General features: G+C 44.4%; 5 non-coding genes across 5 annotated transcripts; all 5 read left to right on the top strand.

Annotated features, from left to right (window-relative positions):
* Positions 1–2,548: 2,548 nt before the first annotated feature.
* On the top strand, positions 2,549–2,631 carry trnal-aag (transfer RNA leucine (anticodon AAG)). Its single transcript has one exon. It is a non-coding gene; the product is annotated as a tRNA-Leu (tRNA).
* Positions 2,632–7,109: 4,478 nt separating this feature from the next.
* trnal-aag (transfer RNA leucine (anticodon AAG)) lies at positions 7,110–7,192 on the top strand. Its single transcript has one exon. It is a non-coding gene; the product is annotated as a tRNA-Leu (tRNA).
* A 3,091-nt stretch (positions 7,193–10,283) lies between these two features.
* Positions 10,284–10,366, top strand: trnal-aag (transfer RNA leucine (anticodon AAG)). The gene has a single exon. It is a non-coding gene; the product is annotated as a tRNA-Leu (tRNA).
* A 2,999-nt stretch (positions 10,367–13,365) lies between these two features.
* trnal-aag (transfer RNA leucine (anticodon AAG)) lies at positions 13,366–13,448 on the top strand. The gene has a single exon. It is a non-coding gene; the product is annotated as a tRNA-Leu (tRNA).
* Positions 13,449–16,138: 2,690 nt separating this feature from the next.
* On the top strand, positions 16,139–16,221 carry trnal-aag (transfer RNA leucine (anticodon AAG)). Its single transcript has one exon. It is a non-coding gene; the product is annotated as a tRNA-Leu (tRNA).
* Positions 16,222–17,541: the final 1,320 nt, after the last annotated feature.

Genomic DNA, 17,541 nt, shown 5'->3' with positions numbered 1-17,541 from the left:
GTGAGCTTTATGGAAGAGTGGTATGAAGGAGAGGTTAGGGGGAAGATAGTCCCTGCAGGCCAGGCTTCTCGTGGTGGCAATACATTTGGTGCCAAGTGAAATGCCTTCCAAAGTGCTTTGATAAAAGCAAACAAGTGTAAGATAGTTGAATATGAGATGACAGCATGTATTGAAGGCTGGTGTAAGAGCTGCTGGTCTTGAGTGATTTGTAAGGGAGGTGACTGTTTGCAAGAGGGAACTTGGCTGATGGTGGGTGAATTAGATTATACTTGGTGGGAGGCATGTGATAAAAGTCCTAGCTCTCCCCGTCGGGGAATGGAACCCCGATCTTCCGCGTGACAGGCGGAGATACTGACCATTATACTAACGAGGAATTTCGATAGCACAGATACAGTCGTCATTTGAAAAGACTACAGTAGCCAAGGAGCGAAATAAGAGTTTTGTGTCCCATTTGAGGTGCCTTTTAAAGGAATGTTTTGAATCACGCAAAGCAATTGAGAAGAAACTAGGCATGATCTGCAGCATGCAAGTGGTGAAAAGGGCTCAACAAGAATCTCATTGTACAGGAATGTGTTTCTAACATGCACTGTATATATGACAATAAACGCTTGAATCTTGGTGGCAACACCCAGAAATTCTGCCTTGTGGTAGATGTAGGACACTCCGCATCATCAAAACAATAAAAAGTAGAATGTTTGCTCCAGAAGAAGCTAGACTTTTTTTTTCCCTTTGCAGTGTTGATAAGTTGTAAATAGATTCTACTTTGGACCCTTATGCTGATTTTTCAAACCCCCGGTACCGTATCATAGGACAACAGGACAGGGCTTTTGACCGAAGCAAACTGGATTCATATCAGGCTATTTGAAGGGGGGCTATTCACATTTAGGCCTAAGATGGGTGAGAATATCAAAACAGTATTGGTGATAACACACCTATTGAAATTTCAACTTCTGCAGTCTCAGCTATTATGTAAGTAATAGGTGAGAATGCTCAGGAATTTGGGGGTGAGATGGGCATCATCATGCCTATTGAAATTTCAACTTCTGGAGGCTGATCAGCTATTATGTAAGTAGAGGTGAGAATGCTTAGGAATTTGGAGGTGAGATGGGCATCATCATGCCTCTTGAAATTCCAAATTCTGGAGGCTCATCAGCTATTGTGTAAGCAGAGGTGAGAATGCTGATCATTGATGACAGTGCTACTCTTCCTGCTCTTGACGGGGGCATTGTTTTCTTCTCCATTTTACTCGTTGTGGAGTTATTAGCGGTAACCTTCCCGTAGCAGCGACACCTCTGTGACTGAAAAGACTGCAACGACTGTCGCATTGACTCCAGCCACAATATATGGTCGGGACGACCGCGTGAAGTCATCAACACGGCTCGCTCGAGCCATCACGGCAACGACGCTTGGCCTTTAAAGTGCTGAGTTAAGACCGCAGTTTCCCTTGGAGGCGGGGTTCAAATTCCACTTCTGACAATGTAAACTTCTCCAACAGAATGATTTTCACTGGCAAGGCAACCCAACTTCACTCCTTGCTTGGCTATGCTACGTTGTATTGCTAAACTGGCACTGTATCGTCTAGTTTAAAGATTATTGCGGCCGTTTTACATCTGAAGAGTTCTTGCTTCCAAATGCTTTTTGATAAAGCATATAGTTAGGGATGGCTCAGGTAATCCTGAAACATCCCAAGTTGCCCAAGCTGCTATAGGCTTAGACTGCTGGGGGACCTCATTTGTCACACCTTTCCTCACTTTGCTCTCTTTTTCCCCCTGTTTAATTTCTCAAATGATTTTATGTACACGTGACATTATTGGGGTTATTAAACAACTTAAACAACAGCCAAGACACATGAACAGCACGTAGACCAACATAGTCACTCGAATGATCCCTGGGCCCGCCGACACTCCTCCCCCCCTCGAGGCGTGGGTTCAAATCCCACTTCTGACAAAGCAACCGTCTCCAAGAGAATGGTTTTCACTGGCAAGGCAACCCAACTTCACTCCTTGCTTGGCTATGCTATGTTGTATTGCTATTCTGGCACTGTGTCGTCCAGTTTAAAGATTGTTGCAGCCGTTTTACATCTGAAGAGTTCTTGCTTCCAAATGCTATACCTACTATTTGTTTGCCTCAGGAGTCCTCTTAAACAACAGCCAATACACTTGAACAGCACATAGACCCACATAGTCACTCGAAAATCCCTGGGCCCGCCGACACTCCTCCCCCCCTGGAGGCGTGGGTTCAAATCCCACTTCTGACAAAGCAACCTTCTCCAAGAGAACGATTTTCAATGGCAAGGCAACCAAACTTCACTCCTTGCTTGGCTATGCTATGTTGTATTGCTATTCTGGCACTGTGTCGTCCAGTTTAAAGATTGTTGCAGCCGTTTTACATCTGAAGAGTTCTTGCTTCCAAATGCTATACCTACTATTTGTTTGCCTCAGGAGTCCTCTTAAACAACAGCCAAGACACTTGAACACCATGCAGACCCACATATTCACTCGAATGATCCCTGGCCCGCCGACACTATTGTGCAAGAATCCCTTTTATGGTCAGGATGGCCGAGAGGTCTAAGGCGCTGCGTTAAGGTCGCAGTCTCCCCTGGAGGCGTGGGTTCAAATCCCACTTCTGACATTTCACACTTCTCCTGGAGAATGGTTTTCACTGGCAAGGCAAACCACATTTACTCCATGCGTGGCTAGCGCTATATTATCTAGTTTACAGCAACATTCTTTGTGCCGTCATGTTACTCTGATGTCTTAGGACCGCTTTGAATCGCAGGGAAGGGGCTTGGTGCATGAGAATCCTTTGTCCACAACTCAAGTTATTGTTACATATTAACATTTTGGCATGTACTCAACACCACCGTAAAACCTCCTGTTTTTCTGTCATTTTTGTGGAAAAATCGTCTGAAAACAAAACACTGGTCGTGACAAAAGACCTCGACAGATCGTCCCTGGTATGCAAAGTCATTGTTGGCTTTGGACAAGACAAGAATGAAACCACAGGATTTCTGTTGTTGGACAAGGTACTTGGAAGTGAGCTTTATGGAAGAGTGGTATGAAGGAGAGGTTAGGGGGAAGATAGTCCCTGCAGGCCAGGCTTCTCGTGGTGGCAATACATTTGGTGCCAAGTGAAATGCCTTCCAAAGTGCTTTGATAAAAGCAAACAAGTGTAAGATAGTTGAATATGAGATGACAGCATGTATTGAAGGCTGGTGTAAGAGCTGCTGGTCTTGAGTGATTTGTAAGGGAGGTGACTGTTTGCAAGAGGGAACTTGGCTGATGGTGGGTGAATTAGATTATACTTGGTGGGAGGCATGTGATAAAAGTCCTAGCTCTCCCCGTCGGGGAATCGAACTCCGATCTTCCGCGTGACAGGCGGACATACTGACCATTATACTAACGAGGAATTTCGATAGCACAGATACAGTCGTCATTTGAAAAGACTACAGTAGCCAAGGAGCGAAATAAGAGTTTTGTGTCCCATTTGAGGTGCCTTTTAAAGGAATGTTTTGAATCACGCAAAGCAATTGAGAAGAAACTAGGCATGATCTGCAGCATGCAAGTGGTGAAAAGGGCTCAACAAGAATCTCATTGTACAGGAATGTGTTTCTAACATGCACTGTATATATGACAATAAACGCTTGAATCTTGGTGGCAACACCCAGAAATTCTGCCTTGTGGTAGATGTAGGACACTCCGCATCATCAAAACAATAAAAAGTAGAATGTTTGCTCCAGAAGAAGCTAGACTTTTTTTTTCCCTTTGCAGTGTTGATAAGTTGTAAATAGATTCTACTTTGGACCCTTATGCTGATTTTTCAAACCCCCGGTACCGTATCATAGGACAACAGGACAGGGCTTTTGACCGAAGCAAACTGGATTCATATCAGGCTATTTGAAGGGGGGCTATTCACATTTAGGCCTAAGATGGGTGAGAATATCAAAACAGTATTCTAAGTACCACATCAGACTATAATGGTGATAACACACCTATTGAAATTTCAACTTCTGCAGTCTCAGCTATTATGTAAGTAATAGGTGAGAATGCTCAGGAATTTGGAGGTGAGATGGGCATCATCATGCCTATTGAAATTTCAACTTCTGGAGGCTGATCAGCTATTATGTAAGTAGAGGTGAGAATGCTTAGGAATTTGGAGGTGAGATGGGCATCATCATGCCTCTTGAAATTCCAAATTCTGGAGGCTCATCAGCTATTGTGTAAGCAGAGGTGAGAATGCTGATCATTGATGACAGTGCTACTCTTCCTGCTCTTGACGGGGGCATTGTTTTCTTCTCCATTTTACTCGTTGTGGAGTTATTAGCGGTAACCTTCCCGTAGCAGCGACACCTCTGTGACTGAAAAGACTGCAACGACTGTCGCATTGACTCCAGCCACAATATATGGTCGGGACGACCGCGTGAAGTCATCAACACGGCTCGCTCGAGCCATCACGGCAACGACGCTTTGGACAAGACAAGAATGAAACCACAGGATTTCTGTTGTTGGACAAAGTACTTGGAAGTGAGCTTTATGGAAGAGTGGTATGAAGGAGAGGTTAGGGGTAAGTCCTTGTTGGCTTTGGACAAGACAAGAATGAAACAACAGGTCTTCTGTTGTTGGACAAGGTACTTGGAAGTGAGCTTCATGGAAGAGTGGTATGAAGGAGAGGTTAGGGGGAAGATAGTCCCTGCAGGCCAGGCTTCTCGTGGTGGCAATACATGTGGTGCCAAGTGAAATGCCTTCCAAAGTGCTTTGATAAAAGCAAACAAGTGTAAGATAGTTGAATATGAGATGACAGCATGTATTGAAGGCTGGTGTAAGAGCTGCTGGTCTTGAGTGATTTGTAAGGGAGGTGACTGTTTGCAAGAGGGAACTTGGCTGATGGTGGGTGAATTAGATTATACTTGGTGGGAGGCATGTGATAAAAGTCCTAGCTCTCCCCGTCGGGGAATCGAACCCCGATCTTCCGCGTGACAGGCGGAGATACTGACCATTATACTAACGAGGAATTTCGATAGCACAGATACAGTCGTCATTTGAAAAGACTACAGTAGCCAAGGAGCGAAATAAGAGTTTTGTGTCCCATTTGAGGTGCCTTTTAAAGGAATGTTTTGAATCACGCAAAGCAATTGAGAAGAAACTAGGCATGATCTGCAGCATGCAAGTGGTGAAAAGGGCTCAACAAGAATCTCATTGTACAGGAATGTGTTTCTAACATGCACTGTATATATGACAATAAACGCTTGAATCTTGGTGGCAACACCCAGAAATTCTGCCTTGTGGTAGATGTAGGACACTCCGCATCATCAAAACAATAAAAAGTAGAATGTTTGCTCCAGAAGAAGCTAGACTTTTTTTTTCCCTTTGCAGTGTTGATAAGTTGTAAATAGATTCTACTTTGGACCCTTATGCAGATTTTTCAAACCCCCGTACCATATCATAGGACAACAGGACAGGGCTTTTGACCGAAGCAAACTGGATTCATATCAGGCTATTTGAAGGGGGGCTATTCACATTTAGGCCTAAGATGGGTGAGAATATCAAAACAGTATTCTAAGTACCACATCAGACTATAATGGTGATAACAAACCTATTGAAATTTCAACTTCTGCAGTCTCAGCTATTATGTAAGTAATGGGTGAGAATGCTCAGGAATTTGGAGGTGAGATGGGCATCATCATGCCTCTTGAAATTTCAACTTCTGGAGGCTCATCAGCTATTATGTAAGCAGAGGTGAGAATGCTGATCATTGATGACAGTGCTACTCTTCCTGCTCTTGACGGGGGCATTGTTTTCTTCTCCATTTTCCTCGTTGTGGAGTTGTTAGCGGTAACCTTCCCGTAGCAGCGACACCTCTGTGACTGAAAAGACTGCAACGACTGTCGCATCGACTCCAGCCACAATATATGGTCGGGACGACCGCGTGAAGTCATCAACACCGCTCGCTCAAGCCATCACGGCAACGACGCTTGGCCTTTAAAGTGCTGCGTTAAGACCGCAGTTTCCCTTGGAGGCGGGGTTCAAATTCCACTTCTGACAATGCAAACTTCTCCAACAGAATGATTTTCACTGGCAAGGCAACCCAACTTCACTCCTTGCTTGGCTATGCTACGTTGTATTGCTAAACTGGCACTGTATTGTCTAGTTTAAAGATTATTGCGGCCGTTTTACATCTGAAGAGTTCTTGCTTCCAAATGCTTTTTGATAAAGCTTATAGTTAGGGATGGCTCAGGTAATCCTGAAACATCCCATGTTGCCCAAGCTGCTATAGGCTTAGACTGCTGAGGGACCTCATCTGTCACACCTTTCCTCACTTTGCTCTCTTTTTCCCCCTGTTTAATTTCTCAAATGATTTTATGTACACGTGACATTATTGTGGTTATTAAACAACTTAAACAACAGCCAAGACACTTGAATACCATGCAGACCCACATATTCACTCGAATGATCCCTGGGCCCGCCGACACTACTCCCCCCCTGGAGGCGTGGGTTCAAATCCCACTTCTGACAAAGCAACCTTCTCCAAGAGAATGGTTTTCACTGGCAAGGCAACCCAACTTCACTCCTTGCTTGGCTATGTTGTATTGCTATTCTGGCACTGTGTCGTCCAGTTTAAAGATTGTTGCAGCCGTTTTACATCTGAAGAGTTCTTGCTTCCAAATGCTATGCCTACTATTTGTTTGCCTCAGGAGTCCTCTTAAACAACAGCCAATACACTTGAACAGCACGTAGACCCACATAGTCACTCGAAAATCCCTGGGCCCGCCGACACTCCTCCCCCCCTGGAGGCGTGGGTTCAAATCCCACTTCTGACAAAGCAACCTTCTCCAAGAGAATGATTTTCAATGGCAAGGCAACCAAACTTCACTCCTTGCTTGGCTATGCTATGTTGTATTGCTATTCTGGCACTGTGTCGTCCAGTTTAAAGATTGTTGCAGCCGTTTTACATCTGATGAGTTCTTGCTTCCAAATGCTATGCCTACTATTTGTTTGCCTCAGGAGTCCTCTTAAACAACAGCCAATACACTTGAACACCATGCAGATCCACATATTCACTCGAATGATCCCTGGGCCCGCCGACACTATTGTGCAAGAATTCCTTTTATGGTCAGGATGGCCGAGCGGTCTAAGGCGCTGCGTTAAGGTCGCAGTCTCCCCTGGAGGCGTGGGTTCAAATCCCACTTCTGACATTTCACACTTCTCCTGGAGAATGGTTTTCACTGGCAAGGCAGACCACATTTACTCCATGCGTGGCTAGCGCTATATCATCTAGTTTACAGCAACATTCTTTGTGCCGTCATGTTACTCTGATGTCTTAGGACCGCTCTGAATCGCAGGGAAGGGGCTTGGTGCATGAGAATCCTTTGTCCACAACTCAAGTTATTGTTATATATTAACATTTTGGCATGTACTCAACACCACCGTAAAACCTCCTGTTTTTCTGTCATTTTTGTGGAAAAATCGTCTGAAAACAAAACACTGGTCGTGACAAAAGACCTCGACAGATCGTCCCTGGTATGCAAAGTCATTGTTGGCTTTGGACAAGACAAGAATGAAACCACAGGATTTCTGTTGTTGGACAAAGTACTTGGAAGTGAGCTTTATGGAAGAGTGGTATGAAGGAGAGGTTAGGGGGAAGTCCTTGTTGGCTTTGGACAAGACAAGAATGAAACAACCGGTTTTCTGTTGTTGGACAAGGTACTTGGAAGTGAGCTTCATGGAAGAGTGGTATGAAGGAGAGGTTAGGGGGAAGATAGTCCCTGCAGGCCAGGCTTCTCGTGGTGGCAATACATTTGGTGCCAAGTGAAATGCCTTCCAAAGTGCTTTGATAAAAGCAAACAAGTGTAAGATAGTTGAATATGAGATGACAGCATGTATTGAAGGCTGGTGTAAGAGCTGCTGGTCTTGAGTGATTTGTAAGGGAGGTGATTGTTTGCAAGAGGGAACTTGGCTGATGGTGGGTGAATTAGATTATACTTGGTGGGAGGCATGCGATAAAAGTCCTAGCTCTCCCCGTCTGGGAATCGAACCCCGATCTTCCGCGTGACAGGCGGAGATACTGACCATTATACTAACGAGGAATTTCGATAGCACAGATACAGTCGTCATTTGAAAAGACTACAGTAGCCAAGGAGCGAAATAAGAGTTTTGTGTCCCATTTGAGGTGCCTTTTAAAGGAATGTTTTGAATCACGCAAAGCAATTGAGAAGAAACTAGGCATGATCTGCAGCATGCAAGTGGTGAAAAGGGCTCAACAAGAATCTCATTGTACAGGAATGTGTTTCTAACATGCACTGTATAAATGACAATAAACGCTTGAATCTTGGTGGCAACACCCAGAAATTCTGCCTTGTGGTAGATGTAGGACACTCCGCATCATCAAAACAATAAAAAGTAGAATGTTTGCTTCAGAAGAAGCTAGACTTTTTTTTTCCCTTTGCAGTGTTGATAGGTTGTAAATAGATTCTACTTTGGACCCTTATGCAGATTTTTCAAACCCCCGGTACCGTATCATAGGACAACAGGACAGGGCTTTTGACCGAAGCAAACTGGATTCATATCAGGCTATTTGAAGGGGGGCTATTCACATTTAGGCCTAAGATGGGTGAGAATATCAAAACAGTATTCTAAGTACCACATCAGACTATAATGGTGATAACACACCTATTGAAATTTCAACTTCTGCAGTCTCAGCTATTATGTAAGTAATAGGTGAGAATGCTCAGGAATTTGGAGGTGAGATGGGCATCATCATGCCTATTGAAATTTCAACTTCTGGAGGCTGATCAGCTATTATGTAAGTAGAGGTGAGAATGCTTAGGAATTTGGAGGTGAGATGGGCATCATCATGCCTCTTGAAATTCCAAATTCTGGAGGCTCATCAGCTATTATGTAAGCAGAGGTGAGAATGCTGATCATTGATGACAGTGCTACTCTTCCTGCTCTTGATGGGCGCATTGTTTTCTTCTCCATTTTACTCGTTGTGGAGTTGTTAGCGGTAACCTTCCCGTAGCAGCGACACCTCTGTGACTGAAAAGACTGCAACGACTGTCGCATTGACTCCAGCCACAATATATGGTCGGGAAGACCGCGTGAAGTCATCAACACCGCTCGCTCGAGCCATCACGGCAACGACGCTTGGCCTTTAAAGTGCTGCGTTAAGACCGCAGTTTCCCTTGGAGGCGGGGTTCAAATTCCACTTCTGACAATACAAACTTCTCCAACAGAATGATTTTCACAGGCAAGGCAACCCAAGTTCCCTCCTTGCTTGGCTATGCTACTTTGTATTGCTAAACTGGCACTGTATCGTCTAGTTTAAAGATTATTTCGGCCGTTTTACATCTGAAGAGTTCTTGCTTACAAATGCTTTTTGATAAAGCTTATAGTTAGGGATGGCTCAGGTAATCCTGAAACATCCCATGTTGCCCAAGCTGCTATAGGCTTAGACTGCTGGGGGACCTCATCTGTCACACCTTTCCTCACTTTGCTCTCTTTTTCCCCCTTTTTAATTTCTCAAATTATTTTATGTACACGTGACATTATTGTGGTTATTAAACAACTTAAACAACAGCCAAGACACATGAACAGCACGTAGACCCACATAGTCACTCGAATGATCCCTGGGCCCGCCGACACTCCTCCCCCCCTGGAGGCGTGGGTTCAAATCCCACTTCTGACAAAGCAACCTTCTCCAAGAGAATGATTTTCAATGGCAAGGCAACCAAACTTCACTCCTTGCTTGGCTATGCTATGTTGTATTGCTATTCTGGCACTGTGTCGTCCAGTTTAAAGATTGTTGCAGCCGTTTTACATCTGAAGAGTTCTTGCTTCCAAATGCTATGCCTACTATTTGTTTGCCTCAGGAGTCCTCTTAAACAACAGCCAATACACTTGAACAGCACGTAGACCCACATAGTCACTCGAAAATCCCTGGGCCCGCCGACACTCCTCCCCCCCTGGAGGCGTGGGTTCAAATCCCACTTCTGACAAAGCAACCTTCTCCAAGAGAATGATTTTCAATGGCAAGGCAACCAAACTTCACTCCTTGCTTGGCTATGCTATGTTGTATTGCTATTCTGGCACTGTGTCGTCCAGTTTAAAGATTGTTGCAGCCGTTTTACATCTGAAGAGTTCTTGCTTCCAAATGCTATGCCTACTATTTGTTTGCCTCAGGAGTCCTCTTAAACAACAGCCAATACACTTGAACACCATGCAGATCCACATATTCACTCGAATGATCCCTGGTCCCGCCGACACTATTGTGCAAGAATTCCTTTTATGGTCAGGATGGCCGAGCGGTCTAAGGTGCTGTGTTAAGGTCGCAGTCTCCCCTGGAGGCGTGGGTTCAAATCCCACTTCTGACATTTCACACTTCTCCTGGAGAATGGTTTTCACTGGCAAGGCAAACCACATTTATTCCATGTGTGGCTAGCGCTATATCATCTAGTTTACAGCAACATTCTTTGTGCCGTCATGTTACTCTGATGTCTTAGGACCGCTCTGAATCGCAGGGAAGGGGCTTGGTGCATGAGAATCCTTTGTCCACAACTCAAGTTATTGTTACATATTAACATTTTGGCATGTACTCAACACCACCGTAAAACCTCCTGTTTTTCTGTCATTTTTGTGGAAAAATCGTCTGAAAACAAAACACTGGTCGTGACAAAAGACCTCGACAGATCATCCCTGGTATGCAAAGTCATTGTTGGCTTTGGACAAGACAAGAATGAAACCACAGGATTTCTGTTGTTGGACAAAGTACTTGGAAGTGAGCTTTATGGAAGAGTGGTATGAAGGAGAGGTTAGGGGGAAGTCCTTGTTGGCTTTGGACAAGACAAGAATGAAACAACCGGTTTTCTGTTGTTGGACAAGGTACTTGGAAGTGAGCTTCATGGAAGAGTGGTATGAAGGAGATGTTAGGGGGAAGATAGTCCCTGCAGGCCAGGCTTCTCGTGGTGGCAATACATTTGGTGCCAAGTGAAATGCTTCCAAAGTGCTTTGATAAAAGCAAACAAGTGTAAGATAGTTGAATATGAGATGACAGCATGTATTGAAGGCTGGTGGGATATACTTGGTGGGAGGCATGCGATAAAAGTCCTAGCTCTCCCCGTCGGGGAATCGAACCCCGATCTTCCGCGTGACAGGCGGAGATACTGACCATTATACTAACGAGGAATTTCGATAGCACAGATACAGTCGTCATTTGAAAAGACTACAGTAGCCAAGGAGCGAAATAAGAGTTTTGTGTCCCATTTGAGGTGCCTTTTAAAGGAATGTTTTGAATCACGCAAAGCAATTGAGAAGAAACTAGGCATGATCTGCAGCATGCAAGTGGTGAAAAGGGCTCAACAAGAATCTCATTGTACAGGAATGTGTTTCTAACATGCACTGTATAAATGACAATAAACGCTTGAATCTTGGTGGCAACACCCAGAAATTCTGCCTTGTGGTAGATGTAGGACACTCCGCATCATCAAAACAATAAAAAGTAGAATGTTTGCTCCAGAAGAAGCTAGACTTTTTTTTTCCCTTTGCAGTGTTGATAGGTTGTAAATAGATTCTACTTTGGACCCTTATGCAGATTTTTCAAACCCCCGGTACCGTATCATAGGACAACAGGACAGGGCTTTTGACCGAAGCAAACTGGATTCATATCAGGCTATTTGAAGGGGGGCTATTCACATTTAGGCCTAAGATGGGTGAGAATATCAAAACAGTATTCTAAGTACCACATCAGACTATAATGGTGATAACACACCTATTGAAATTTCAACTTCTGCAGTCTCAGCTATTATGTAAGTAATAGGTGAGAATGCTCAGGAATTTGGAGGTGAGATGGGCATCATCATGCCTATTGAAATTTCAACTTCTGGAGGCTGATCAGCTATTATGTAAGTAGAGGTGAGAATGCTTAGGAATTTGGAGGTGAGATGGGCATCATCATGCCTCTTGAAATTCCTCGTTGTGGAGGCTCATCAGCTATTATGTAAGCAGAGGTGAGAATGCTGATCATTGATGACAGTGCTACTCTTCCTGCTCTTCTTTTCTTCTCCATTTTCCTCGTTGTGGAGTTGTTAGCGGTAACCTTCCCGTAGCAGCGACACCTCTGTGACTGAAAAGACTGCAACGACTGTCGCATTGACTCCAGCCACAATATATGGTCGGGACGACCGCGTGAAGTCATCAACACCGCTCGCTCGAGCCATCACGGCAACGACGCTTGGCCTTTAAAGTGCTGCGTTAAGACCGCAGTTTCCCTTGGAGGCGGGGTTTAATTTCCACTTCTGACAATACAAACTTCTCCAACAGAATGATTTTCACAGGCAAGGCAACCCAAGTTCCCTCCTTGCTTGGCTATGCTACGTTGTATTGCTAAACTGGCACTGTATCGTCTAGTTTAAAGATTATTTCGGCCGTTTTACATCTGAAGAGTTCTTGCTTACAAATGCTTTTTGATAAAGCTTATAGTTAGGGATGGCTCAGGTAATCCTGAAACATCCCATGTTGCCCAAGCTGCTATAGGCTTAGACTGCTGGGGGACCTCATCTGTCACACCTTTCCTCACTTTGCTCTCTTTTTCCCCCTTTTTAATTTCTCAAATTATTTTATGTACACGTGACATTATTGTGGTTATTAAACAACTTAAACAACAGCCAAGACACATGAACAGCACGTAGACCCACATAGTCACTCGAATGATCCCTGGGCCCGCCGACACTCCTCCCCCCCTGGAGGCGTGGGTTCAAATCCCACTTCTGACAAAGCAACCTTCTCCAAGAGAATGATTTTCAATGGCAAGGCAACCAAACTTCACTCCTTGCTTGGCTATGCTATGTTGTATTGCTATTCTGGCACTGTGTCGTCCAGTTTAAAGATTGTTGCAGCCGTTTTACATCTGAAGAGTTCTTGCTTCCAAATGCTATGCCTACTATTTGTTTGCCTCAGGAGTCCTCTTAAACAACAGCCAATACACTTGAACAGCACGTAGACCCACATAGTCACTCGAAAATCCCTGGGCCCGCCGACACTCCTCCCCCCCTGGAGGCGTGGGTTCAAATCCCACTTCTGACAAAGCAACCTTCTCCAAGAGAATGATTTTCAATGGCAAGGCAACCAAACTTCACTCCTTGCTTGGCTATGCTATGTTGTATTGCTATTCTGGCACTGTGTCGTCCAGTTTAAAGATTGTTGCAGCCGTTTTACATCTGAAGAGTTCTTGCTTCCAAATGCTATGCCTACTATTTGTTTGCCTCAGGAGTCCTCTTAAACAACAGCCAATACACTTGAACACCATGCAGATCCACATATTCACTCGAATGATCCCTGGTCCCGCCGACACTATTGTGCAAGAATTCCTTTTATGGTCAGGATGGCCGAGCGGTCTAAGGTGCTGTGTTAAGGTCGCAGTCTCCCCTGGAGGCGTGGGTTCAAATCCCACTTCTGACATTTCACACTTCTCCTGGAGAATGGTTTTCACTGGCAAGGCAAACCACATTTATTCCATGTGTGGCTAGCGCTATATCATCTAGTTTACAGCAACATTCTTTGTGCCGTCATGTTACTCTGATGTCTTAGGACCGCTCTGAATCGCAGGGAAGGGGCTTGGTGCATGAGAATCCTTTGTCCACAACTCAAGTTATTGTTACATATTAACATTTTGGCATGTACTCAACACCACCGTAAAACCTCCTGTTTTTCTGTCATTTTTGTGGAAAAATCGTCTGAAAACAAAACACTGGTCGTGACAAAAGACCTCGACAGATCATCCCTGGTATGCAAAGTCATTGTTGGCTTTGGACAAGACAAGAATGAAACCACAGGATTTCTGTTGTTGGACAAAGTACTTGGAAGTGAGCTTTATGGAAGAGTGGTATGAAGGAGAGGTTAGGGGGAAGTCCTTGTTGGCTTTGGACAAGACAAGAATGAAACAACCGGTTTTCTGTTGTTGGACAAGGTACTTGGAAGTGAGCTTCATGGAAGAGTGGTATGAAGGAGATGTTAGGGGGAAGATAGTCCCTGCAGGCCAGGCTTCTCGTGGTGGCAATACATTTGGTGCCAAGTGAAATGCTTCCAAAGTGCTTTGATAAAAGCAAACAAGTGTAAGATAGTTGAATATGAGATGACAGCATGTATTGAAGGCTGGTGGGATATACTTGGTGGGAGGCATGCGATAAAAGTCCTAGCTCTCCCCGTCGGGGAATCGAACCCCGATCTTCCGCGTGACAGGCGGAGATACTGACCATTATACTAACGAGGAATTTCGATAGCACAGATACAGTCGTCATTTGAAAAGACTACAGTAGCCAAGGAGCGAAATAAGAGTTTTGTGTCCCATTTGAGGTGCCTTTTAAAGGAATGTTTTGAATCACGCAAAGCAATTGAGAAGAAACTAGGCATGATCTGCAGCATGCAAGTGGTGAAAAGGGCTCAACAAGAATCTCATTGTACAGGAATGTGTTTCTAACATGCACTGTATAAATGACAATAAACGCTTGAATCTTGGTGGCAACACCCAGAAATTCTGCCTTGTGGTAGATGTAGGACACTCCGCATCATCAAAACAATAAAAAGTAGAATGTTTGCTCCAGAAGAAGCTAGACTTTTTTTTTCCCTTTGCAGTGTTGATAGGTTGTAAATAGATTCTACTTTGGACCCTTATGCAGATTTTTCAAACCCCCGGTACCGTATCATAGGACAACAGGACAGGGCTTTTGACCGAAGCAAACTGGATTCATATCAGGCTATTTGAAGGGGGGCTATTCACATTTAGGCCTAAGATGGGTGAGAATATCAAAACAGTATTCTAAGTACCACATCAGACTATAATGGTGATAACACACCTATTGAAATTTCAACTTCTGCAGTCTCAGCTATTATGTAAGTAATAGGTGAGAATGCTCAGGAATTTGGAGGTGAGATGGGCATCATCATGCCTATTGAAATTTCAACTTCTGGAGGCTGATCAGCTATTATGTAAGTAGAGGTGAGAATGCTTAGGAATTTGGAGGTGAGATGGGCATCATCATGCCTCTTGAAATTCCTCGTTGTGGAGGCTCATCAGCTATTATGTAAGCAGAGGTGAGAATGCTGATCATTGATGACAGTGCTACTCTTCCTGCTCTTCTTTTCTTCTCCATTTTCCTCGTTGTGGAGTTGTTAGCGGTAACCTTCCCGTAGCAGCGACACCTCTGTGACTGAAAAGACTGCAACGACTGTCGCATTGACTCCAGCCACAATATATGGTCGGGACGACCGCGTGAAGTCATCAACACCGCTCGCTCGAGCCATCACGGCAACGACGCTTGGCCTTTAAAGTGCTGCGTTAAGACCGCAGTTTCCCTTGGAGGCGGGGTTTAATTTCCACTTCTGACAATACAAACTTCTCCAACAGAATGATTTTCACAGGCAAGGCAACCCAAGTTCCCTCCTTGCTTGGCTATGCTACGTTGTATTGCTAAACTGGCACTGTATCGTCTAGTTTAAAGATTATTTCGGCCGTTTTACATCTGAAGAGTTCTTGCTTCCAAATGCTTTTTGATAAAGCTTATAGTTAGGGATGGCTCAGGTAATCCTGAAACATCCCATGTTGCCCAAGCTGCTATAGGCTTAGACTGCTGGGGGACCTCATCTGTCACACCTTTCCTCACTTTGCTCTCTTTTTCCCCCTTTTTAATTTCTCAATTTATTTTATGTACACGTGACATTATTGTGGTTATTAAACAACTTAAACAACAGCCAAGACACATGAACAGCACGTAGACCCACATAGTCACTCGAATGATCCCTGGGCCCGCCGACACTCCCCCCCCCCCTGGAGGCGTGGGTTCAAATCCCACTTCTGACAAAGCAACCTTCTCCAAGACAATGGTTTTCACTGGCAAGGCAACCCAACTTCACTCCTTGCTTGGCTATGCTATGTTGTATTGCTATTCTGGCACTGTGTCGTCCAGTTTAAAGATTGTTGCAGCCGTTTTACATCTGAAGAGTTCTTGCTTCCAAATGCTATGCCTACTATTTGTTTGCCTCAGGAGTCCTCTTAAACAACAGCCAATGCACTTGAACAGCACGTAGACCCACATAGTCACTCGAATGATCCTTGGGCCCGCCGACACTATTGTGCAAGAATACCTTTTATGGTCAGGATGGCCGAGCGGTCTAAGGCGCTGCGTTAAGGTCGCAGTCTCCCCTGGAGGCGAGGGTTCAAATCCCACTTCTGACATTTCACACTTCTCCTGGAGAATGGTTTTCACTGGCAAGGCAGACCACATTTACTCCATGCGTGGCTAGCGCTATATCATCTAGTTTACAGCAACATTCTTTGTGCCGTCATGTTACTCTGATGTCTTAGGACCGCTCTGAATCGCAGGGAAGGGGCTTGGTGCATGAGAATCCTTTGTCCACAACTCAAGTTATTGTTATATATTAACATTTTGGCATGTACTCAACACCACCGTAAAACCTCCTGTTTTTCTGTCATTTTTGTGGAAAAATCGTCTGAAAACAAAACACTGGTCGTGACAAAAGACCTCGACAGATCGTCCCTGGTATGCAAAGTCATTGTTGGCTTTGGACAAGACAAGAATGAAACCACAGGATTTCTGTTGTTGGACAAAGTACTTGGAAGTGAGCTTTATGGAAGAGTGGTATGAAGGAGAGGTTAGGGGGAAGTCCTTGTTGGCTTTGGACAAGACAAGAATGAAAAAACCGGTTTTCTGTTGTTGGACAAGGTACTTGGAAGTGAGCTTTATGGAAGAGTGGTATGAAGGAGAGGTTAGGGGGAAGATAGTCCCTGCAGGCCAGGCTTCTCGTGGTGGCAATACATTTGGTGCCAAGTGAAATGCCTTCCAAAGTGCTTTGATAAAAGCAAACAAGTGTAAGATAGTTGAATATGAGATGACAGCATGTACTGAAGGCTGGTGTAAGAGCTGCTGGTCTTGAGTGATTTGTAAGGGAGGTGACTGTTTGCAAGAGGGAACTTGGCTGATGGTGGGTGAATTAGATTATACTTGGTGGGAGGCATGCGATAAAAGTCCTAGCTCTCCCCGTCGGGGAATCGAACCCCGATCTTCCGCGTGACAGGCGGAGATACTGACCATTATACTAACGAGGAATTTCGATAGCACAGATACAGTCGTCATTTGAAAAGACTACAGTAGCCAAGGAGCGAAATAAGAGTTTTGTGTCCCATTTGAGGTGCCTTTTAAAGGAATGTTTTGAATCACGCAAAGCAATTGAGAAGAAACTAGGCATGATCTGCAGCATGCAAGTGGTGAAAAGGGCTCAACAAGAATCTCATTGTACAGGAATGTGTTTCTAACATGCACTGTATAAATGACAATAAACGCTTGAATCTTGAATCTTGGTGGCAACACCCAGAAATTCTGCCTTGTGGTAGATGTAGGACACTCCGCATCATCAAAACAATAAAAAGTAGAATGTTTGCTCCAGAAGAAGCTAGACTTTTTTTTTCCCTTTGCAGTGTTGATAAGTTGTAAATAGATTCTACTTTGGACCCTTATGCAGATTTTTCAAACCCCCG

The sequence above is a fragment of the Leuresthes tenuis genome, unplaced genomic scaffold (assembly GCF_036924035.1).
Source record: "Leuresthes tenuis unplaced genomic scaffold, fLeuTen1.0.hap1 SCAF_12, whole genome shotgun sequence".
Lineage (NCBI taxonomy): Eukaryota > Metazoa > Chordata > Actinopteri > Atheriniformes > Atherinopsidae > Leuresthes > Leuresthes tenuis.
This window is presented reverse-complemented; position numbering and strand designations above follow the sequence as displayed.